Source organism: Hylobates moloch, unplaced genomic scaffold, assembly GCF_009828535.3.
Source record: "Hylobates moloch isolate HMO894 unplaced genomic scaffold, HMol_V3 SCAFFOLD_9, whole genome shotgun sequence".
NCBI lineage: Eukaryota > Metazoa > Chordata > Mammalia > Primates > Hylobatidae > Hylobates > Hylobates moloch.
In genome coordinates this window covers 53,917,581-53,944,163 of record NW_026652284.1, presented here as the reverse complement: position 1 = coordinate 53,944,163, position 26,583 = coordinate 53,917,581, and the positions used below count along the sequence as shown (strand labels likewise).

The 26,583-nt window shown below is 38.0% G+C and overlaps 1 protein-coding gene across 13 annotated transcripts in view; it reads left to right on the top strand.

Moving 5' to 3' along the window:
* The window catches only part of STAU2 (staufen double-stranded RNA binding protein 2), a 337,228-nt gene that overhangs the window by 175,900 nt on the left and 134,745 nt on the right, over positions 1-26,583 (top strand). The gene's annotated exons all lie outside the window — the stretch shown is intronic.

Here is a 26,583-nt window from a genome sequence, read left to right as displayed (position 1 = left end):
GCTTTTTTAAAGTTGCCATTTTTATTGAAACAACATTATAAAAAATATAAAAATATAAAAAATAATTTAAATAATATAAAAATAATTTTTATAATAAGAAAAATAAAGAATTATCTATAAGCTGATTATGCTGTCAAATCAACTTTCAAAGTTCCAATTATTTTTATATGCACACAAATTTTTATATAATTATGATATGCATAACATTTTTTCACTTAACATTGCCTAAGCATTTTTTGCATTTTGCTGAGTCATTAGAATATTAATATTTTATTAAAGTCACTAAGTGAAATGTCAGAAATGTAAGAATAAAATTGCTCAATTTGTTCCACTTACAGTATTGTCAAACACTTAAAAAACAATTTCAGTTTACTAATTTTTTTCAAATGTATATGATCAAGATATTTTACACCGGACATTTAGACATTTTTCCTTAATACTCTCTCTCACTTCCTGAAAAGCATCTATTTCACTGAAGTGACCATTTTACTGCAAATCAGTGAATCAAAACATTTGGCTAGTAAAAACACCCAGTCTATCCCATTTCCAACCCTATCTTCTTTACAACCTCTGGACACTGAAAAAGCTTGAATCTGTAAATTATCATAATCCATGGTTTTAGCCTTTGATATTAGCAGCTCATCTCTTGATGTATAATGAAATTAGTAGCATATTCTTATCAAAGTATGCTCATAAGAATTGAATTCTTGGATTATCAAAACTAGCCTCTTGAATATTTCAGTGAGGTGATGGCATTTTGGGGTTGCTTTCTGGGAATAATTTAATGTGCTTCTGAGCCCTTGGCCTATGTAAATAGGGGTGATGAATATGATGGCCTTAGCACATAGCCCAAGGAAAAAATGGAATCAGTTCAGGATTCCTAGAGTTTGTGTTCAGTTCCTTTGATGTTTGAATATATTGGTTTATAAGGATTTGGTGAGGGAATGTAATAAACATGAAATTGATTGCAGTTTTATGTAAAGTGCTTAGCACAGTACCTGTTTCCTAGTAAGCATGTAATGAATGTTGATTTCCTTCCATGCCTCCTCCCTCTTTTCTTTTATAAAAATGATATTATTCTATGTAGGCGTGCCAGAAATTCCATTCTTATACTTTTGTCTGTCAGATGGTTTGTGCATACATATGGTGACCAAGAATATATAGCTTATTATTGAATAGTTACATTTAGGCACTAAACATTTTTTTCAAAGAATATAAACTTTATATATTTTAATATAAAGATCAAATAGTTATTAACTTGACAATTTTGACGTGAAATCACTTTATAGATAACCTGCAGGCTCCATCATTAAACAGTGATGTTTTGGCCCCTAGCTTTATGTGTTTGCTTTTTTTTTTAGCTTGCTAAGGGATACATCTAATGGGAAGACAAGTGGGGGATGCTTCTGTTCTGTGCAGATATAGGAAGAAATATCACAAAGAGGCCAGTGAGTTTAAGTGATCAGAAATGTGTAAGAATGCGTAACGGGTTTGCTTGAGACATAAAGTTAGAAGTGAGAAAACTATTTGAAGCCAGCTTAAAACTTAACCAGACGGTTAATGCTTTAGGAATTCCTGGTCTACAATGGTTCAGATTAAGGCTTTGAAATAAGAATGTTCTGTTATCCCTTCCCAGCTGTAAGGAGGTGAGAAAGCTGCTCTAAGAGTTCTTTGAATGAACACTGGATTGTCCCTTCCTTGGGTTACCGTAGAGGATAAGGGCAACCCAGCTCTGAAAAGTAGCTGTTTCTTTTTTTTTGAGACGGAGTCTCGCTCTGTCACCCAGGCTGGAGTGCAGTGGCGCGATCTCGGCTCACTGCAAGCTCTGCCTCGCGGGTTCACGCCATTCTCCTGCCTCAGCCTCTCCAAGTAGCTGGGACTACAGGCGCCCGCCACCACGCCCGGCTATTTTTTGTATTTTTAGTAGAGACGGGGTTTCACTGTGGTCTCGATCTCCTGACCTCATGATCCGCCCGCCTCGGCCTCCCAAAGTGCTGGGATTACAAGCGTGAGCCACCGCGCCCGGCCTTGAAAAGTAGCTGTTTCATTCCCCAAGGGTTAATTCTCACAAGTGAAACCTGAGTCCCCTTGAGCCAGCTCAATGGCGCTTAAATACAACATTATGAAGAAGTGGGACTGTGCTTAGGAATTGATCATTCAGATGATGGACCAATTAGCTGAAAATTATTTTAAATTCATATATTATGGTAATATTTAGGTTAATTTCTCAATCAGTTTCTTAAGTTTGAAATTGTATTCTAAATGATTTCTGTCCTGTGAAGAATACCGGAGTTAGCATTTTGCAGGCAAAGGTTAGAGCAGGGATCTTGTGGGATGGCACATGTGGGGGAAGACAGGAATTTGAGATTGCCAGTGCTGGCTGCTTCACTGACATACTGTCTGACCTTGAACAACTCAATTTACATCTTATTATTCAATTTTCTCTGTTAAGAGTTATGCATACTAATTTATAATGTTGAGAATCTTTAATTATGTAACACTTATAAAATGATTAACCATCCTTGAATAACATCTGAAAAGGTAACATATTACTTTGTGAAAAACACTGTCATCATGAAGTGGCTAACTCACTATGGTTTTTTGCTAGGTTTTGCTAAACTCTACATTGCTTCGAAATTGTAGTATTAAAGATCAAATTTTTAGCCACCCATTATTTGGGTAAATAATACGAAATTAGCTTGGAACTATAATGTACAAAAATGAAAAGAAGGGAATGCAGAATTGGAAAGGGGAAAGAGGGGAATTTTAATCTGGCATAGCACCTAAGTATAAGTAGACAAAAAACATTAATGTACATGTGCATTTAATTTTTTAAGTGGAAGATATTTTTTAAAAGATTACAGTCATAGGAAACTGCTAACAATTACAACTAGAAAATAGTTTAAATGGTTTTGCAAGTGATTGTGATTACACAGCCTGGTTCCTCACTTTATTTTCCTTGCTTGATTGCCTGCAGATTTAAAATATGGACCTAATTTTTGGGTGTTGCTCAGGCTTTCTTCATTGTACTGAAATGCAGCAGAAGGTAGACTATTCTAAGTGTGTTTTTATCCTTTGAATCACTGTAATAGTTATGTTGAAGAATAAGAACACATAACTCTGTAATGTGAGGTTTATGTTAAGTTTAGCATAGGGCAATTTTATGCTTGGTGTACACATAAAAAACTAGATTTTTACGGATGAATGACTAACTTTTTTAAAAAAAGATCATGAATTTTAAAGATCTACTGACAACTCACGGCTCTTGGAAAACTTTGTAAAATATTTAGATACAGTTCAGCTGATAATATCTCTTTTTGTATTCACATTCCATGTTTCTTATTAATACAGGCTTTTACTTAAAAGCAGGTTCATAGTTTCTTAAAGGTGAACTGTAGCTTAATTCAAGATTGGACTAAGCTCAAAGGTATTCACTGGTATGTGCCGAATCCACCCACTAAACGATTATTCGGAGACATTTTTCACATAAATATTTTTCCGTTAACCTTTTAAAAAGTTTTATTTAGCCCCTGTGAAATATGCTGGCACTTTTAGGTTCATTAGAGATGACCAAAGACAAATACTTGTGGAATGAGATAGCATTCTTATTGACCTCTTTAGGATCTTAGTTGACTTACCAATATTTTTGTCACTTTTGTTTCATATGCCTGTATTATTAAACACTGAACATCCTGAAACCAGGAGGCTACACTGTCCCAGTGATATGACATTGGGTAGATTGCCTCCTGGTTTCCCAAATGCTGTGTACTATATTTAGAACCTCTAGTGTTTTTTGTTTTTTTGCGGGGGAGGTTAGGGGAGGGAGATAGAAGGGAGGTATATAAGTATTGGACTTTTAAGGTAATAGATTAATATATACTTTCTTTAATAGTGTTTTGAGAGAGTTCCCTGAACAAATTCCCTTTGGGGTTCCCATAGTAGAAACCACTTTGTAGTGAGACAGTTAAAACAGTTGGAGCCAATTGGATGTAAATACAAAGCTGAGTGATCCAACTTAATTATTTATTTAGACATAAATACTGTGTTACAAATGTAAGAATGTAGCCAGCTTTTAGTGATCTTATTTAGAAGGATTGGTGGGTTACTTGTACTGGGCAGCCCAGTCCCTGAATACCTGGTTGTTTTCAAACAAAGGTCTCGTAAATAGAGGGCTATCTGAAGCAATTGGGAGCAATGGGAGGGAACATACACATTCTCATTGCTGTCCATTTGAGCCTGCAGGTAGAATTGCTCCTTCTCCTCTGAACACAGGAGGAAAGATCCAAGTATTTCAGAATGATATCATCCTTCTTTTACATTGATGACTGTATATTAGACCTACCTGAGTGGTGAGAAGCTATAGTCTTTAAAAAATTACATTGACAAGAATTCTCCTTTCTTGCCTACTGAATCTAGGAAGGAAGATTAGAGGTAGTGTTAAGCTTGCCTCTGTTTTAGTCATACCAGTTGAGTCTGTCTTTAAAAGTCCATTGATTTAAAGGAAGAAGAATCTGAAATTAGAGAGTAAGTTTTTGATCAGATTAGCACAGATAGCCTGTTTTTCTGAAATATTCTCAGGAAAGATTTAATGAATTTAAATTGTTGTGATTTTAAAAACTCGCTTGGCTCATTTTTACACATAAAAAGATAGCAGATACATTTTTTTTAAAAATGGAAATAATATGAGCATTTTTAGGATGCATTTATTCATTGCAGTATGATAGTGTTTTTAAGCATAAGAGCAATGGATGAAACCATAAAGTAAAAAAGATGGGTTTATATACATAAATGCTAAAAACAAGTTCAAGGAGCTGCATAAGAAAATAAAAAGGCAAATGACAGTATAAATTGCAGCATAGCAACAAATTGAATATATGCAAAGAACACATAAAAGCCAATTTTTTTAAAAAAGGCAAACACCCCAATGGCCAAAGATCTTAAGAAGACAATTAAAAAGAGCAGATAAGAAATCATGAAAAAATGTTTAGCAATCAGGAAAATGCAGATTAAAAATAAATGTTATGAAATTTCTGATCCACACAAATTGTCAGGGATTTAAAAATGATACTTCCAACTGTTGGGGAAACAGACTGTCACATGCTGCTGATGGGACTCTGACTTACTGCCGTTCTGAAGGGAATTAGCCGTAAGTATACAGCGCCTAGGCTCATTTCTTTCTAGAGCTTAACTAAAACATACGGAAAAATAGAATAGTTTTCCGTAATGAACATATACTAGTTTTATAATCAGAAAAAAATTAAGAATATTTAAAACACGGACATTTACAAACTTTGGCCTGAAATACACAATCTGACTGCATTTAAACATAAATATTATATATATATGTGTATATATATACACACATATATATATATTTTTATTTTTTATTTTTTTGAGATGGAGTCTTGCTCTGTCGCCCAGGCTGGAGTGCAGTGGTGCAATCTCGGCTCACTGCAAGCTTCACCTGCCAGGTTCATGCCCTTCTCCTGCCTCAGCCTTCCCAGTAGCTGGGACTATAGGCGCCTGCCACCACGCCTGGCTAATTTTTTGTATTTTTAGTAGAGACGGGGTTTCATTGTGTTAGCCAGGATGGTCTCGATCTCCTGACCTTGTGATCCGCCCACCTTGGCCTCCCAAAGCGCTGGGATTACAGGCGTGAGCCACTGTGCCCGGCCATAAATATTATATTTAAACAGCTAGGGAAGCAGAATTATCTGTACACTGAAGTCTTGAGGAAACTTTTCTGAAGGTAAAGAAGAGGAAACATAGTTTTCTAGAGTCTGAATGAAATTTCAATTTCTGAAATGTATGCTGAAATTTAGAATATGTACTGTGTATTCTAAGAGGTCTATGGGGATCAAAAGGTGTTTAAAATTAGTATTTTCAAAATTAGGAGCAGACTGTAATGATAGCACAGATAAATATCTTGCAGAAATTCAAAGTTGAAGTATTAAGAACTACTTAATTGCCTTTGTCTGTTAGCAAAGAAACTGTACAATAAGCATAAGGAGAAAATAAAGGTAATGCTCCTAATTACTCATTCAGTTTGTCTAGAAAGGTGGAGTTTTATAAAATCTTAAAGTGTATTACAATTTGTGAAGAAACATTAACTGCTATTATTTAAAAAAATAGGCAATATTTGATGCATAACGTATTTAACACTTATATAAGTTATTAAGCAAGATAATGAGCACCCATGAACCCACCGCCCAATTTAAGAACTAGACATTACCAATATATTTACCTTCACGTTTGTTCTCCTCTTTCATATCCCCCATTGGCTATGCCTCCTCCAGCAGAAGTAGCCACTATCTCTGGATTTTATATGTAGTCGCCCCACCCTTTATTCCTCATAATTTCATCAAATAAATGAGTCCTTATCAGTATTTATTTAATTTTGCTTTTTTTTTAAACTTTAGAAAAATGGCGTCATATGGTATATTGTCCTCTGGAATTCTGCCCTCCCCTGCCCCCTACTTAAGATTGCAATTTAAGATTGCAATTTAAGATTATTTTATTTTGTTACATAAAGTATTTCATCCACTATGTGAATATCCTGTAGTGATTTATCCGTTCATCTGTTGGTCCACAGTTGGAATATTTTCAGGATTTTGTGATTATAAACAATATTATTATGAACATTTTTGAACATTTCTACTGGTGCACAGGTATGAGTTTCTGGGAGTGGAATATAATATGTGTAAGTTCAAATTTACAAGAAATACCAGTTGTTTCATAGTGGGAGGGCCCTTCAAAGTATCTAATTTCCCATGCTGTAACAAGTAGAAATCTTTTATCATTTTTTACCTTCAATTTCATTTTTGATAATGAATTTAGTTGAAGTTTAGTTCAAATTCCACTATTTCATTAATTTTATTTTTCATTTTCTATTTTTACTGGGGTTTTTGAATGGGGAAAAATTAAAAATGCAAAACAGCTTTCTGTATTTTTTGTCCTCATTAGTGCAGTGGCCACCCTGACCCTCAAGCAAGTAACTTATGGTTGTTTTTTTGTGCGTGTATTGTCCCAGAATTTATATATATGATTTATATACGTATGTATAAATCTACATACATTTTATACACACATATATATACACACAAATTCAAGTATATATTATTCAACCCCCTAGCCTTTTGAACATGCCGTTCTACCCATTTTTTTTTTTTTAGCTTAACAGTATGTCCTGAAGATCCTTTCCTATGGATATGTATAGGGATTTATTATTATTTAATCAGTTTTTCACAGATGGATATTTAGATTCTTTATAGTATTTTCCTATTATCTGCCATGTAAAAACCTCATATATAAGTAATTTTACATATGTAGTAGCATATTTGTTGGAGAAATTCCTACAAATGGAATTACTCCATTACAGAGTATGTATCCTTTTAATTTTGATAGGTGATGCCAGAGTACTGTCAATAGACATCAGTTTACGTCTCTACCATCAGTGTAGGAGATTTCCTGTTTCCCTACAGCTTCAGCAACACAGTGTGCTATCAAAGTTCTGAATATTTGCCAATTTGATCGTTGAAATATGGTATTCAGTATAGTTTTATTTTGCATTTCTCCTATTAAGAATGAGACTAAGTATGTATTTGGTAGATCTATGAGCCATTTCTATACTTTTTCTGTGAATGACATAACCATATCTGATGTCCATTTGGAAATTAGGTTGGTTAGTCTTTTTCTTTTTTCTTTTTTTTTTTTTTTTTAACTTGGTAGGACTGTGTATGTGCATCTGTGTGCCTTTATGACATGAAAATTCTTTTCTGTTTTCTTTGTTTATGATGGAATTTTCTTTTAAAGTTTGGTTTTTCTTTTTAATATATTTGACATTTTAAAATGGTCTTTTCTTTTATAGCATGTGTAAGTTGGGTATAATTAATAATACCTTTCCGACTCTGAAATTAAAAACATTTCTTTATTTTTATTTTATTTATTTATTTATTTATTTATTCATTTATTTATTTATTTATTTTATTATACTTTAAGTTCTAGGGTACATGTGCCCAACGTACAGGTTTGTTACATATGTATACATGTGCCATGTGGGTGTGCTGTACCTGTTAACTCGTCATTACATTAGGTATATCTCCTAATGCTATCCCTCCCTCAGCCCCCTACCCCATGACAGGCCCCAGTGTGTGATGTTCTCCACCCTGTGTCCAAGTATTCTCATGGTTCAGTTCCCACCAGTGAGTGAGAACATGCAGTATTTGGTTTTCTGTGCTTGCAATAGTTTGCTCAGAATGATGGTTTCCAGCTTCATCCATGTCCCTACAAAGGACATGAAGTCACCTTTTTTTTTTATGACTGCATAGTATTCCATGGTGTATATGTGCCACATTTTCTTAATCCAGTCTATCATTGATGGACTTTTGGGTTGGTTCCAAGTCTTTGCTATTGTGAATAGTGCCGCAGTAAATGTACGTGTGCATGTGTCTTTATAGCAGCATGATTTATAATCCTTTGAGTATATACCCTGTAATGGGATGGCTGGGTCAAATGGTATTTCTAGTTCTAGACTCTTGAGGAGTGGCCACACTGTCTTCCACAATGGTTGAACTAGTTTACAGTCCCACCAACAGTGTAAAAGTGTTCCTATTTCTCCACATCCTCTCCAGCACTTGTTGTTTCCTGACTTTTTAATGATCACCATTCTAACTGGTGTGAGATGGTATCTCATTGTGGTTTTGATTTGCATTTCTCTGATGGCCAGTGATGATGAGCATTTTTTCATGTGTTTTTTGGCTGCATAAATGTCTTCTTTTGAAAAGTGTCTGTTCATATCCTTTGCCCACTTTTTGATGGGGTTGCTTGATTTTTTCTTGTAAATTTGTCTGAGTTCTTTGTAGATTCTGGATATTAGCCCTTTGTCAGATGAGTGGACTGCAAAAATTTTCTCCCATTCTGTAGGTTGCTTGTTCACTCTGATGGTAGTTTCTTTTGCTGTGCAGAAGCTCTTTAGTATAATTAGATTCCATTTGTCAATTTTGGCTTTTGTTGCCATTGTTTTTCGTGTTTTAGTCTTGAACTCCTTGCCCATGCCTATGTCCTGAATGGTATTGCCTAGGTTTTATTCTAAGGTTTTTATGGTTTTAGGTCTAACATTTCAGTGTTTAATCCGTCTTGAATTAATTTTTGTATAAGGTGTAAGGAAGGGATCCAGTTTCAGCTTTCTACATATGGCTAGCCAGTTTTCCCAGCACCATTTGTTGAATAGGGAATCCTCTCCCCATTTCTGTTTTTGTCAGGTTTGTCAAAGATCAAAAGGTTGTAAATGTGTGGTATTATTTCTGAGGGCTCTGTTCTGTTCCATTGGTCTGTATCTCTGTTTTGGTACCAGTACCATGCTGTTTTGGTTACTGTAGCTTGGTGGTATAGTTTGAAGTCAGGTAGCATGATGCCTCCAGCTTTGTTCTTTTGGCTTAGGATTGACTTGGCAATGCAGGCTCTTTTTTGGTTCCATATGAACTTTAAAGTAGTTTTTTCCAATTCTGTGAAGAAAGTCATTGGTAGCTTGATGGGGATGGCATTGAATCTATAAATTACCTTGGGCAGTATGGCCATTTTCACTTTATTGATTCTTCCTATCCATGAGCATGGAATGTTCTTCCATTTGTTTGTATCCTCTTTTATTTCACTGAGCAGTGGTTTGTAGTTCTCCTCGAAGAGGTCCTTCACGTCCCTTGTAAGTTGGATTCCTAGGTATTTTATTCTCTTTGAAGCAATTGTGAATGGGAGTTCCCTCATGATTTGGCTCTCTGTTTGTCTGTTACTGGTGTATAGAAATGCTTGTGATTTTTTGCACGTTGATTTTGTATCCTGAGACTTTGCTGAAGTTGCTTGTCAGCTTAAGGGGATTTTGGGTTGAGACGATGAGGTTTTCTAAATATACAATCATGTCATCTGCAAACAGAGACATTTTGACTTCTTCTTTTCCTAATTAAATACCCTTCCTTTCTTTCTCCTGCCTGATTGCCCTGGCCAGGATTTCCAACACTATGTTGAATAGGAGTATTGAGAGAGGGCATCCCTGTCTTGATTCAGTTTTCAAAGGGAATGCTTCCAGTTTTTGTCCATTCAGTATGATATCGGCTGTGGGTTTGTCATAAATAGCTCTTATTATTTTGAGATACATTCCATCAATACCTAGTTTATTCAGAGTTTTTAGCATGAAGGGCTGTTGAATTTTGTCAAAGGCCTTTTCTGCATCTATTGACATAATTGTGGTTTTCGTCTTTGGTTCTGTTTATATGCTGGATTACATTTATTGATTTGTGTTTGTTGAACCAGCCTTGCATCCCAGGGATGAAGCCAACTTGATCGTGGTGGATAAGCTTTTTGATGTGTTGCTGGATTTGGTTTGCCAGTATTTTATTGAGGATTTTTGCATCAATGTTCATTAGGGATACTGGTCTAAAATTCTCTTTTTTTATTGTGTCTCTGCCAGGCTTTGGTATCAGGATGATGTGGGCCTCATAAAATGAGTTAGGGAGGATTCCCTCTTTTTCTATTGATTGGAACAGTTTCAGAAGGAATGGTATCAGCTCCTCTTTGTACCTCTGGTAGAATTCAGCTGTGAATCCATCTGGTCCTTGACTTTTTTTGGTTGGTAGCTGTTAATTATTGCCTCAATTTCAGAGCCTGTTATTGGTCTATTTAGGGTTTCAAGTTCTTCCTGGTTTAGTCTTGGGAGGGTGTATGTGTCCAGGAATTTATCCATTTCCTCTAGATTTTCTAGTTTATTTGCATAGAGGTGTTTATAGTATTCTCTGATGGTAGTTTGTATTTCTGTAGGGTGGGTGGTGATATCCCCTTTATCATTTTTTATTGCACCTATTTGATTCTTCTGTCTTTTCATCTTTATTAGTCTTGCTAGCAGTCTATCAGTTTTGTTGATCTTTTCAAAAAACCACTTCCTGGATTCATTGATTTTTTGAAGGGTTTTTTATGTCTCTGTCTCCCTCAGTTCTGCTCTGATCTTAGTTATTTCTTGCCTTCTGCTAGCTTTTGAATGTGTTTGCTCTTGCTTCTCTAGTTCTCTTAATTGTGATGTTAGGGTGTCAATTTTAGATCTTTCCTGCTTTCTCTTGTGGGCATTTGGTGCTATAAATTTCCCTCTACACACTGCTTTAAATATGTCCCAGAGATTCTGGTATGTTTTGTCTTTGTTCTCACTGGTTTCAAAGAACATCTTTATTTCTGCCTTCATTTCATTATGTGCCCAGTAGTCATTCAGGAGCAGGTTGTTCAGTTTCCATGTAGTTGAGTGGTTTTGAGTGAGTTTCTTAATCCTGAGTTCTAGTTTGATTGCACTGTGGTCTGAAAGACAGTTTGTTATAATTTCTATTCTTTTACATTTGCTGAGGAGTGCTTTACTTCCAACTCTGTGATCAATTTTGGAATAAGTGCGATGTGGTGCTGAGAAGAATGTATATTCTGTTGATTTGGGGTGGAGAGTTCTGTAGATATCTATTAGGTCCCCTTTGTGCAGAGCTGAGTTCAATTCCTGGATATCCTTGTTAACTTTCTGTCTCGTTGATCTGTCTGATGTTGACAGTGGGGTGTTTAAAGTCTCCCATTATTATTGTGTGGGAGTCTTAAGTGTCTTTGTAGGTCTCTAAGGGCTTGCTTTATGAATCTGGGTGCTCCTGTATTGGGTGCGTATATATTTAGGATAGTTAGCTCTTCTTGTTTAATTGATCCCTTTACCATGATGTAATGGCCTTCTTTGTCTCTTCTGATCTTTGTTGGTTTGAAGTGTGTTTTATCAGAGACTAGGATTGCAACCCCTGCTTTTTTTTGTTTTTCCATTTGCTTCGTAGATCTTCCTCCATCCCTTTATTTTGAGCCTATGTGTGTCTCTGCATGTGAGATGGGTCTCCTGAATACAGCACACTGATGGGTCTTGACTCTTTATCCAATTTTCCAGTCTGTATCTTTTAATTGGAGCATTTAGCCCATTTACATTTAAGGTTGATATTGTTATGTGTGAATTTGATCCTGTCATTATGATTTAGCTGGTATTTTGCTTGTTACTTGATGCAGTTTCTTCCTAGCATCAATGGTCTTTACAATTTGGAATGTTTTTGCAGCAGGTGGTACTGGTTGTTCCTTTTCATGTTTAGTGCTTCCTTCAGGAGCTCTTGTAAGGCAGGCCTAGTGGTGACAAAATCTCTCAGCATTTGCTTGTCTGTAAAGGATTTTATTTGTCCTTCACTTATGAAGCTTAGTTTGGCTGGATATGAAATTCTGGGTTGAAAATTCTTTAAGAATGTTGAATATTGGCCCCCACTCTCTTCTGGCTTGTAGAGTTTCTGCCGAGAGATCAGCTGTTAGTCTGATGGACTTCCCTTTGTGGGTAACCCAACCTTTCTCTCTGGCTGCCCTTAAAATTTTTTCCTTCATTTCAACTTTGGTGAATCTGACAATTATCTGTCTTGGGGTTGGTCTTCTCTAGGAGTATCTTTGTGGCATTCTCTGTATTTCCTGAATTTGAATGTTGGCCTGCCTTGCTAGGTTGGGGAAGTTCTCCTGGATAAAATCCTGCAGAGTGTTTTCCAACTTGGTTCCATTCTCCCCTTCACTTTCAGGTACACCAATCAGACATAGATTTGGTCTTTTCACATAGTCCCATATTTCTTGGAGGCTTTGTTCATTTCTTTTTACTCCTTTTTCTCTAAACTTCTCTTCTCACTTCATTTCATTCATTTGATCTTCAATCACTGATACCCTTACTTCCACTTGATCAAATCAGTACTCAAGCTTGTGCATGCGTCACATAGTTCTTGTGCCATGGTTTTCATCTCCATCAGGTCATTTAAAGTCTTCTCTACACTGTTTATTCTAGTTAGCCATTCGTCGAATCTTTTTTCAAGGTTTTTAGCTTCTTTGCAATGGGTTTGAACATCCTCCTTTAGCTTGGAGAAGTTTGTTATTATCGATCATCTGAAGCCTTATTCTCTCAACTCGTCAAAGTCGTTCTCCATCCAGCTTTTTTCCATTGCTGGCGAGGAGCTGTATTCCTTTGGAGGAGAAGAGGCATTCTGATTTTTAGAATTTTCAGCTTTACTGCTCTGGTTTCTCCCTATCTTTGTGGTTTTATCTACTTTTGGTCTTTGATGTTGGTGACATACAGATGGAGTTTTTGTGTGGATGTCCTTTCTGTTTGTTTGTTTTCCTTCCAGCAGTCAGGACCCTCAGCTGCAGGTCTGTTGGAGTTTGCTGGAGGTCCACTCCAGATCCTGTTTGCCTGGTTATCACCAGCGGAGGAGGCTGCAGAACAGCAAATATTGCAGAACGACAAATATATTGCTCTCTGATGCTTCCTGTGGAAGCTTCGTTCAGAGGGGCACCCAGCTGTATGAGGTGTCAGTCAGCCCCTACTGGAAGGTGTCTCCCAGTTAGGCTTCTCGGGGGTCAGGGACCCACTTGAGGTGGCAGTCTGTCCGTTCTCAGATCTCAGACTCCGTGCTGGGAGAACCACTACTCTCTTCAAAGCTGTCAGACAGGGACGTTTAAGTCTGCAGAAGTTTCTGCTGCCTTTTGTTCAGCTATGCCCTGCCCCCGGAGGTGGAGTCTACAGAGGCAGGCAGGCCTCTTTGAGCTGTGGTGGGCTACACCCAGTTTGAGCTTCCCGGCCGCTTTGTTTACCTACTCAAGCCTCAGCAATGGCGGATGGCCCTCCCCGAGCCTCACTGCCGCTTTGCAGTTTGATCTCAGACTGCTGTGCTAGCAGTGAGCGAGGCTCTGTAGGCATAGGACCCTCTGAGCCCGGCGCGGGATATAATCTGGTGTGCCATTTGCTAAGACTGTTGGAAAAGTGCAGTATTAGGGATGGAGTGTCCCGATTTTCCAGGTACCGTCTGTCACAGCTTCCCTTGTCTAGGAAAGGGAATTCCCCGACCCCTTGCGCTTCCCAGGTGAGATGATGCCTCACCCTGCTCCATGGGCTGCACCCACTGTCCAACAAGCCCCAGTGAGATGAACCTGGTACCTCAGTTGGAAATGCAGAAATTCTGCATCGCACACACTGGGAGCTGCAGCATGGAGCTGTTCCTATTTGGCCATTTTGGAACCTCCAATCAAAGCATTTCTTTTAAGTTATCTTCTGGAACTCTTATAGTTTCATTTTTTGAAATCTTGAAGTCTTGATCCATCTGTTATTTATACTGAAAGTATGGACCCAACTTTATTCCCCACTACATTGAGAGTTCACTGTTACCATGTACTAAGATTATGAATTTGGCATTATTCCAGACTTTCTATTCTCCTCTGTTCATCTAACTATTTATGTGCCAGTTTTAATCGTTGTCTTTTTTTTTTTTTGAGACAGGGTCTCGCTCTGTTAGTGAAACTCTGTCAGTTGTGCAGTGGCATGATCATAGCTCATTGCAGACTTGAACTCCTGGGCTCAAGGGATCCTCTTGCCTCAGTCTTTCAAGTAGCTAATTTTACAGGCACATGGCACCACACCCAGCTTTGTCCCCCGTCCCCCCACTAGAGACAAGGTATTGCGGAGTTGCCTGGGGTTGTCTCAAACTCCTGGCCTGAAGTCATCCTGCCTTGGCTTCTCAAAGTGTTAAGATTATAGGCACGACCCACTGCACCCAGCTTAATCATTGAGTGTTTCTTGTGTTTTAACATGAGTCAGTTTAAAGCAATGTATGTTTAAACAAATGTGAATAAAGATGTACTTGGTCTATAATCTTCTTGCACATACTACTTGGAGTACAAGTAATTGAAAAGACAAAAATCTCCTTCCTTGGCAACAGAAATAAGAGATGTAAGAGTAGTCAAAGCATCAATTATGAAGCACTAAAATAAGCAACAGGGAACTAACTGTATGGTTGAAAACTATTAAGGTTCAGAAAGGCAGTGTGGATAGTTTCCCTAAAACTTCTTTGTATAGTGTTAATGCATCATTCGTTCTTTCATTTTTTTAGAAAGTATTTACTATATTGTACCCTTTTTGGTATTATTGATGATTTCATTAGTTTTTAAAGATGAAATTGCTTATTGAAAGACGAGTCCATATATAAGATAAACATCACCATCCTGCCCAACTCCCCCCTCCCCCCCAGCAAATAAAAAAAGGTGGGATGCCTGTAATCCCAGCACTTCGGGGGCTGAGGTGGGTAGATCACTTGAGGTCAGGAGTTTGAGACCAACCTGGCCAACACGGTGAAACCCATCTCTACTAAAAATACAAAAATTTGCCAGACATGGTGTGGCACATGCCTGTAATTCCAGCTACTCAGGAGGCCAAGGCGGGAGAATTGCTTGAACCTGGGAGGTGGAGGTTGCAGTGAGCACAGATTGTGCCACTGCAGCCTGGGCCACAGAGTGAGACTTCATCTAAAAAAAAAGAGAGACAAATATTATTTGAAAAAAAAATCATTTTTTTAAATCGTTTTGCTGTTGCCCAGGCTGGAGTGTAGTGGTGTGATCTCGGCTCACTGCAACCTCTGCCTCACGGGTTCAAGTGATTCTTCTGCCTCAGCCTCCCGAGTAGCTGGGATTACAGGCATATGCCACCACACCCGGCTAATTTTGTATTTTTAGTAGAGATGGGGTTTCTCCACGTTGGTCAGGCTAGTCTCGAACTCCCGACCTGAGGTGATCTGCCCGCCTCGGCCTCCCAAAGTGCTGGGATTACAAGCGTGAGCCACCGCGCCCGGACTTTTTTTTAATCTTAAAAAGTAAATCATATAGCACAGTATCTGGCATTGTTGGTGCTCAGTATTTGAGCAAATGAAAAAATTACATTTTCACTTTTTTCCCCACTGTATTAATGATCTTTTGAGTAGTTTATAACATATAACAATTAGAATTCTAGGAATTTAGATATGATCCAGACCTGAGATTCTCAGTGTGGTATTGTTGGACTCAATATAATAATGGTTGGCATAATTAGTATTTCAGCAACCTAATGGAAATAATACAGTTAGTCTTAGTAGATTGCTTCGCTTTGGATTAGAATTTTATTTGAATTCAGACCTCAAGATGTTCTGAATCTCAGGTTGGCAGTCTTTGAAAGATGATTTATTATTACTTAATAAATGCAGTCTGTCTGAAAGACAGATCCTTTAAGCATGGTATGCATAGAAGAAAAACAACATAAGGAGTCTTAAGTGTGAAAAGGTTGGAGAATGTCCAACGTCAGATGTTTTACGTACGGGAAAATTGAGGCTCAGTTGATTTTATAACGGGTCTAAAGACACTCTTAGTTAAAGGCAGTGAAGACTTGAACTCATGTCTTCTGACTCCAAGGTTTCTGCATTTGCCACTAGACAGCACCTTTATTCCTAGATATGTCATTTGCTGGTAATTAAAGGAAAAAAAGAGAATAGTGTTTTTAAGAAATTCCACTAAAATTAAGTATGCATTTTTTTGAAAGAATGTTTTGTATATCATGTACCAGCATCTTTTTTTTATAAAACATTTAAGATGTTTTATTACATGGAAAATGTTCAAACTATTATTTCAGATACCAGATTGATATTTGGGTGGATCATGTAAAAACACTAAATGGCTGAGAAACTATGTGAAATGTTTCTTTTAACTATTATTACATCAGCGACACAGCCATCTACATTACTTGATTTTTCTTAAAATTTAAAAAACTTTAGTAATAGTCAAATTTAAAAAACACTCAACAGGCTTTTTGGGTGATGTTATTCAAGTGTGTTCTTTTATTCCAACCTTTCTGGTTTGTGTTAAGATGATTCATAGATTATTAGAGCTGAAAGAGATTTTCAAGTTCCTTAAGACTAATTCATTTTACAGATGAAGAAAACATGATAAGGAGAATATCTGCTGCCTCAACTCAAACCCAGATAGCTGGGCTCCAGTCTGGTGCATTTACCAATGTACTATTGTTGTTTTTACTTTATTACATTTTGTGTTAATACAGAACATTAGACTTCTTTTTTTTGCTTTACTACTAAAAAAATTAAATACAATAAGTTCTTACTTAACATCATTGATAAGTTCTTGGAAACTACTACTTTAAGTGAAATGACATGTAACTAAATCAGTTTTACCCTAGGCTGATTGATATAAACAAGAGTTAAGTTCTTACAACATATTTGTGATTAGAGAAATATCACCAAACTTCTCAATAAAGACCCAAATTGTAATATTAAACATTGAAATAAATATGAGCTTACACGTACAATTAAGAAAGTTTAATAAAAACAAGATAATTATTTACTCAATGTGTGGTGAATAAGTGAGTGATAGCAGCCATGGTGGTGGTGGGTTAAATCAAAGAATAAATGTTTGCAAAGTGAAAATTGTAAGCAGTACTTCCTACCACCACACAATTAAAAAACAAACAATGACAGATATGGTGGGCTCACTGAACACTTTTGTACTGCATTGTTTATTGTTGTGCATTTGTATAATGTATTAGTCTGTTTTTGCAGTGCTATAAAGACATACCTGAGACTAATTCATAAAGAAAAGAGGTTTAATTGGATATTGGTTCTGCAGGCTGTTCAGGATTTTGCTTCTGGGAAGGCCTCACGAAGCTTACAGTCATGGCAGATGGCAAAGGGGACGCAAGCACATCTTCACATGGCCAGCAGGAGAGAGACAGCAAGCAGGGGAGGTGCTACACACTTTCAAACAGGCAAATCTTGTGAAAACTCTATCAGGAGAACAGCAAGGGGGAAGTCCGCCCCCATGATTCAGCCACCTCCCACCAGGCCCCTCCTCCAACACTGGGACTCCAATTCCACATGAGATTTGGGTGCAGACACAGAGCCAAACCATATTATATGATTATCGTGCATTTTACAGATTTTAATTTTACATTCATTTATATTCATTCAGTCATTCATTTTCTAACCCACTTATTCCAGTTCAGGATTGAGGTTGGTCAGAGCCTATCCTAGCAGCTTAGGGAGCAAAGGCAAGAACCAACTCTGGACAGGATGTCATTCCATTCCAGGACACATGTGCGCATGCATGTGTGTGCACACACACGCACACGCGACATTCATACTGGGACAACTTAGACCTGCCAGTGAACCTAATATGCATATCTTTTAAATGTGGGATGAAACTGGAGGACCTGGAGAAAACCAATACAGATATGGGCAGAACATGAGAACTCCACATAAGACAGTGGCCCCAGGTGGGATTTGATTTTTTTCTCATCAATATTATAACAAAATGATGTTGAACAAAACAACATTATTTGAGGACCCACTGAGTATATTTTCTTTTTTTTTAACTTTCATTTTTTAAGTTCAGGGGTACACATGCGGGTTTGTTATATAGGTAAACTGTGTCATGGGGGCTTGTTATACAGATTATTTCATCAGCCAGATATGAAGCCTAGTACCTGTTAGTTATTTTTCCTGATCCTCTACCTCCTTCCACCTTCCACCCTCCACCCTCTACCCTTCGTTAGGCTCCAGTGTGTGTTGTTCTCCTCTATGTCTTCATGTGTTCTCATAATGAAATATCTCTACTTATAAGTGAGAACATGCAGTATTTGATATCTGTTCCTGTGTTAGTTAAGGAAAATGGCCTCCAGCTCCATCCATGTCCCTGCAAAGGACATGATCTCATTCTTTTTTATGGCTGCATAGTATTCCATGCTGTATGTGTACCACATTTTCAACAAATGGTGCTGGGAAAACTAAATATCCCAGGTATCCAAAATATGCTGGCTCTGTCAGCACTCTAAGTGAAGCAAGACAAAAATTAGTCCCTTGGGAAGCCCTCCAAAAACCTAAAATGTTGGATGCACATTCCACCCACCTTTACCCCAAGGGAGAAGTTGCGATCTGGAATGCTCTCTCCTGGCACTAAGCTATGTGGCACTAAGCTATGCTGACTTAGGGGGGTGGTGTGGGTAAAGTGAAATTGTTCTTATATGTTTCAGTGTGGCCATTCTTGGCTTTGTGCTCATCTGGGGTACTGCAACTTCTTAACTGGATTCTGGAATTCTCAAAAAGGTATTTTGGTCTGTATATCATTGTTAAATCAATGTATGAGTTAGGAATAAGGGCTGGGACTTCCTGTTCTACCATCTTGCTGGTGTCACCCAAGACTTCTTTTTTATTAAACTTTTTATTTTGATGGCCAGGCATGGTAGTTCACGCCTGTAATCCCAATGCTTTGGGAGGCTGAAGTGGGAGGCCCGGAGCTTAAGACCAGCCTGGGCAACATAGCAAGATCCTGATCTCCACAGTAAATTTTAAAATAATTAATAAAAATTTTATTTTGAGAAAATTATAGAGCACATGCAGTTGTAAGAATTAATACAAAGAGATCCTGTGGACCCTTTGCCTTGTTTATCTCTGGTAACATCTTGCAGAACTGTAGTACAATATCACAACTAAGGTATTAATATAAATATGATACAGAACAGTTCTGTCACCATAACAGTTCCTCATGTTGTGCTGTTATAGCCATACCCTCTCCACCACCCCCAGCCCTGGATTGAGTGGAAATTCTGGTCCCCATATGGTCTCCACTGACACCATAGTGAGGTGACCTTGTTCCCACTAGTTCTGATTCTCCTTTATTCTCTCATGACACCACTCCAGCACGGAGGGGAGGGGGCATCCTAGTACTGCTAGGTGGGGGTAGAAGTTTAGTGTCCCTACATGATCTCCACTGACACCACGGGGCTAGGATGAAAGTCCAAGCTGCCTACTCAGTTTTTTCTGACACTACCACATCAGGGAAGTTGGGGAGAGTTGTTACAGCTTTGCAAGGGTGAAAGTCCCTCTCTGCCTTTGATACATAGATAAAAGTGGGAGAACAGGTTTTTTTGTGTGTATTTGGCTGGACTAAGGTGTGTTTTGTCTAAATTTTCTTTCTTGCTAGGCTGCTTCTTTCCTGGTTCTAAAAAGTGAATTTGTTATTTTTACAAGAAAATTAAAAAATTGGATAAGTACTTTATATATATATGTATGTATATTATTTTAAAAATACAGTTTTTGAGATGGGGTTTTGCTGTGTTGCCCAGGCTGGTGTTAAACTCCTGAGCTCAAGCAGCCCTTCTGCCTTAGCCTTCCAAAGTGCTGATTATAGGTTTGAGCCACTGCACCCAGCCCAGTACTTAATATTTACACAGTTCCAGTTAGTTGTTTTTATTAATAATATTGTGGATTCTTCTATAAGTTTCTGAATAATATATAATAGACTGAATAATAGACTAATTTGTAGTAAATTGTTAAATCATAATTAGATCATATCAGGAGAATTGTAAGAAAGTGTTTTGTGGATTAAGTTCTTTCATCCTAAGGCTGTGCTTAAGTTTTTCTTTATGTGAACCTAATATTTGAATTTACTTTCTTCCCACAAACAAAATTGTGAAAATGGCCAAGTGCATTATTTTTACATTTTTCCCAGTGGGTGGTTTTACAATGAGAAAATCTCAGTCTCTCTCTCTCTATCTTTTTTAAAGAGACAGTGTGTCCAAGCTGGAGTGCTGAGATGCCATTATAGCTCACTGCAGCCTTGAACTCCTCTGCTCAAGGGATCCTCCTACCTCAGCCTCCTGAGTAGCTGGGACTACAGGTGCATGCCACCATGCCCAGCTAAAGTTTTAATTTTTTGTGGAGACAGCACCTTGCTGTATAGCCTAGGCTGGTTTTGAACTTGTGGCCTCAAGTGATCCTCCTGCCTTGGCCTCCCAAAGTGTTGGGATCACAGGTGTGAGCCACTGCCACTGACCTCCATCTTTTCTTTTACTATGAGAGGGGAGACTGAGGTTCATTGAGCCTAGAAAATAGGTCTGAAATGAAGAAAGGAAGTTCAATATCTTGACAGTTTCTTGTCTCTATCATGGTGTTAGAATATTTCAAGAATCTAAATGCCCAGAACTTCTTAAATGTGTAGATATAAGAACAGTAGTTCTTGGTTTGTTATTTGTTTTACTACTGAAAGGTAGTTATACTTGCTGACTGTAGCCAGATGCCTGGATACTGGCCCCAACACCTGCCACTTACTGGCTGTGACTTTAAGCCAGTAATATCACCTGTGTCTTAGGGCCTTCAAGTGTAAAATTGGGATGTTCATAGTCCCTACTTCTTGGGGGTCATTGTGAGGATTACTAAACTAATATATGCAAAACATTTGGAACAAGCCTGATATCTAGTAAGGACTCTATGAGTTTTAGCCAGAATTATTATTGTTATTGTATTGTATTATTACTGTATTGTGAGCTGTTTGCAGGTATTGACTAGGAAGCAATAGGAATCCTGGCAGAGGAGTATTGTGGTGCAGTGTTTGGAAGCTGCTGTGGTAGACATTTCAGTATGTGTTTCTTCCTGCTGAGAGATCAGGTCACTTTTGTCATATGTCAGACTTATATAATCCATTTTTTGGTGTTTTTCTGTTGTAGGGAAATCATAACTAATGGAGTTTTTCTGAGAAGAAACGTAACCAAGAAGAACGGTCTTTATTTTATGAGCAACATTTTAACCCCACTTAAATAAACTAAAAATTGAAGATGACTCATTATCCTCACAAGGTGCTCTCAAACATAATTTTCACAGCAACTATTTTGTCTTACTTGGTAGAAATAGTCACAGTTTTGTCTTTATTGAAAAGCTGAGCCTTGAAAAAAATTTCCTCTAAATAAGCCAACTAAGTGAAATCTTCCTTATTATTAAGATGAGTGGTGAATGCGCTTCTGGGGAATTCCGGAACTCCCCAATCACTTCCCTGCACCACACTGACTGAGTCATATACAATGTGCACTGCCCTTGTTGTGAAGTCACCTATTTCAAACTATTTAGGGACCCTTGCATCACTATTAATAACCTCTGTGCCAGACTGTTCTTTGATTTGCATGACTCATTTTGGGCTCCAGAATCTTCTTGTTAAAGAAAATTTCTGGCAAAAGTATGTTACTGCATTTGTGTAAGGTTTAAAAAAAAAAAGATGAATGATGAATTTATTCACCATACCCAGGTTCATATTCTTTGTTATTACATACTTTCCATTTTCCTGTTTTAAAGAAAAAATAGCAGCCAGTCCCGAATTTGAAAACTCACTCGCACTTTTATTTGACTAAGGTACAAGCTTTCCAAAGGCATTTCCCAGTTCATCATAAATTGATCTTTAAAACATTTTTGAAAAACCTGTATTGCTGTTATTTCTGTTCATTTTTGGTGTTTTGAGGAATATGTATTATTTACTATTTTGTATTCCTCCTTCTTCCTCTTCGAGGTGCGCTGGATGCTGTGTCATGACCTGGGATTCTGCCTTTCTGGGGGCAAGACTGGACTAAGCGCATTTTCTCGTTGGTACTGTGTTCACCAAAAGGCAAACATCTTCCTGAAAAGTTGTCAGTAATTTTATTCATAAACATTCACCAAATTAAGAACCCTTCACATACATCATTATGTTAAATGTAGCAAAAAAAAAGGACCAATAAAATGCACAAATTAATAAAATCAGTGCTTCCTTTCAACTCTAAGGGTAAGAGCAAGGTTAATTTTCACCACTGTTCAGCTTATGCTTTTTGAGCACATTAAAATACATCATTTTGGCCAGGCGCGGTGGCTCACGCCTGTAATCCCAGCACTTTGGGAGGCCGAGGTGGGCGGATCACGAGGTCAGGAGATCGAGAACATCCTGGCTAACACACTGAAACCCCATCTCTACTAAAAATATAAAAAATTAGGTGGGCGTGGTAGCGGGTGCCTGTAGTCCCAGCTACTCGGGAGGCTGAGGCAGGAGAATGGTGTGAACCTAGGAGGCGGAGCTTGCAGTGAGCCGAGATGGCGCTACTGCACTCCAGCCTGGGGGAGAGAGCGAGACTCTGTCTCAAAAAGAAAAAAGAAAAAAAAAATCTGTTCAGTAATGACTCTTTTTTTTGTGTGTCTCTTTTTCGTTTCCAAGGTGATTCTGAAAATGATCTTAAGAAGAAACCTCTAACAAATTATTTACCTATTTTTTTATTTTTTCATTGTTTTGCTCTTAGCCAACATTTTCTCTTTTTAGTTTTCCACAAGAGTTTATTTTAAATTTTGCATTGTTGATTTTTGATTTCATAAGTAGTATATATTTGGCTTAAAAATTAGGCAGAACTGAAGGTCTGAGGGCCTCAGCTGGAAGACCAGATTTGCAGTGAGCTGTGTGTAAAAGAAGAGGTGGAGTCACATACAAATGCTACCTGTTCGATTTGATCCCAGCAACAGGGCAGCAGGAAGGGGGATTTCTGTAGCTCACATCAGTCTAGTAGCTAAAGATCATGCCAAGGATACATTCCACCTGTCCCTGACCTTCAGGGACATGACCATGGTGGTCCAGTAGGCTCCCTTGGGTCACATGTACTCTTACCTAATATGTGGCCTCAGGCTACCCTGGGAGAGAACAAGGTCCCGGCTGTGAGGCCCACACTGCCATCAGGATCTCCCTTGCTTTCATGTAGCTAAAAGTCAAGCACCCAGAGCCTGGGGAGCCAAGACCTGTGCATTAGACAAAGGCCGTGAGCAAAGTTGTCAAGGAGCAGGCATTGCCAGTGCCAGCCCTGCTTATCCTCAGAGTTATATCTAGGACTGGTGCTGCCGCCAGTCCTTCCCACTTTGGTGTCCCCGGCACCGCCCTGTTCTGGGGTCTCTATATTGAGGGAGAGGCCCAGAGCAGCATAAAACAGTGCTTTCAAAAAAACTTTTAAAAGTATAATAATGATAGACTCACAAGAAGTTGTAAGAATGGTACAAAGAGGTTGCATGTACCCGTCACTCAGCTTCTTCCAGTGGTGATGTCTTATATAACTATAGTACATTTTCAAAACCAGGAAATTGTCATAATACAATGAACTAGACTACAGACCTTACTTGGAGCCTACCAGTTCTCATATAAATGATTTTTAAAAATCATTAAAGGCGGATAATCATGCTGTTGTTCATAATTTTCTCACATTTCCCGTTTTGAACCAGAAGCCCCTGTTTCTAGTTCTTAAGAATTTTTAATTATAATTTTTTATGTGAAAAACTCACTGTAGCAAAGTGGGCCTGAGTATTATTGGATATTTGGGTATCTATAAACAAATTTATAGTCTAACATTATTGAGGCATAAATTCAAGCTGGCAATGGAAACAAAGTTTTTTTTTCAAAGCTTTGCTGTGAAAAATGAAATTATTTTGTTCTGAAATAGCTATGCCCATTCCAAGGACTTCCAGAGAAACTGGGAGTTCCAGTGGAGTGGCATTAACCATTTGGATCAGTGGCATTATCTTTCTTGCTGCCTTGGCTTGCCGTGTTTTAATACCTCTGATACCACTTGCTACTCATAAACACTTATCTTCTTTAACATCTCTGAAAGAATCATGACATCAGTGATCATTGAAAGACAAGGTTCTCCAGAGTTCGCTTATAAAACCTTTTAAGAGCTCTCCAATTCAAAACTCCCTCTTCATCTCTTCAGTAAGAACTGGAGCTCCATAAAGATGCTCCAGGAAGATTTGTGTGCCAGAGAATTCATATACCGATCGGAAAGAAGCACAGATCTACTGAGCAAAAACATGTCGAATGGGTACAGTAGGCTGGCGTTAAGTTATCACAGTCCCTGGCAACTTTAGACCTTTAACATCACGTATAAACTCTGTATACTTCAGTGAGATTTTGGTGAGCTCATCTCTGGAACATCTGGGGACAACCATCATGACATGGGTCATCCTTGGAGCCAATCGGGCAAACCCCGAGCATTTACTTACTGGATTAAGCCTTAGGGGTTTGGAGCTGGCGGGATGTTGCATTTAGTTTCCTACCTGTTCTTTTAGGTAGGTTCTATTTAATGTAATGGTTAAGTATTCAAACTCTAGAGAGACTGCCTGGAGTCAAATTCTAGCATTGCTGCTTATTATCCATATGACCTTGGGAGAGTTTCATATCTTCTCCATGCTTCAGTTTTTTTCATCTCTAATATAGGAAAATAATAATGCCCATTTCATATGGTTGTTATGGGAATTAAATGAGAAGTAAAGTACTAGAACAGTGCCCATGTTGTATCTGCATTGTAACTGTGTACTGTGGTTATAGACTGTACCAAGATGGGAGGAGCATCAAAGGCAAAATCAGGGACAAAAGATAGATGATGGCAGAATGGGTTCAGGACCTCTTCAGATAAAGGGTGAATGAATATAATGAATGTTACAAGCCTGAGCGAGGGAAGTGTAGTGGTTGAAGTCCATAAGCAAAATTGAGGTCAAGGAAGGCACAGACCTAAAGTAGCTACATGAGAAAAAGTTTATCCTGAACAGTAACCAAACAAAAATAAATTAACAATGAATTGTTGTAGAGTGGCAATGATTATTTAGGGTAACTGAAACCTGTTGTGGGAGAAGTGTGGGCAAACAGTCACATCCTACTAATAGAAGTATGAACTGGGGTAGTTTTTTGGGAGAAACCTAATTAGCAAAATAAGGTCCTTAAATATGCATACCCTAAATTACTCTTTGATTCTACTTTTAGATCTTTATACTATTGAAAAGCGACTTAAGTTTACAACAGGAAGATCCTAAGTGAATTAAGACCCATCCAAACACTGTAACTGATGTTCAAGTTAAAAGTCATTCAGTTCTTGACCACATAAATCTATGTCTTTATGCTATTTCTATGACTAGTCTGTTAGTTGAACTCTGCAGAAAGTGATCTTTATTTGTGAAGAAAAGTCCACTCAGGCTTTACTGTAGAGTAAGAGAGCCTGAACTCCACGTTTTTATGCTGTGAGGTAATGCCTCTCTTGAGTGTGGAGAGCATTTTTGTTGCTTTATAATATTGCTATTGGCAAACCCATTAGTCCTGTATAATAACAATACTGAAGTAATGCTGTTAAGTTTCTTGATTTTTTAAATTGAGTATAGAAGTTAGAGTTATAACATTTAAGTTATTCTTTAAACTAAAATATATATAATGTTTATGCAGATAGTAAAAAACAAAAATCAGTAATATGACACTCCATTTATCAAATTGGCAAATTTTTTTTACAACTTTATTGAGGTATAATTGAAGTATAATAAACTGCATATAATGTCTACAGTTTAATCAGTCTTGACATTTTCATCTCCCCAAAAGATTTCTCATGCCCTTTTGCAATCTATCACTCCCATCAGCTCCGCTCCCCAGACAACCACTGACTTGCTTTCTGTTACTGTTGATAACTGGCAAAGATTTTTTTTTTTTTTTTTTGAGACAGAGTTGCCTGGGCTGGAGTGCAGTGGCGCGATCTTGGCTCACTGGAACCTCCACCTCCCGGGTTCAAGCGATTCTCCTGCCTCAGCCTCCCAAGTGGCTGGGATTTCAGGCGCCTGCCACTACGTCCAGCTAATTTTTTGTATTTTTAGTAGAGACAGGGGTTTCAACATGTTGGCCAGGCTGGTCTCGAACTCCTGACCTCGTGATTTGCCAGCTTCGGCCTCCCAAAGTGCTGGGATTACAGGCACGAGCCACAGCGCCCAGCCTTAAGATTTTTTAATAGTAATTTCCAATACCAAAATAGGAAACAAGGTACTTTCATATATCTCTGTGGGCATCTGATATTGGTACAACTTCTTTGGACGGCAATATCAATTTCAACTAGCAATTCCGCTTCTA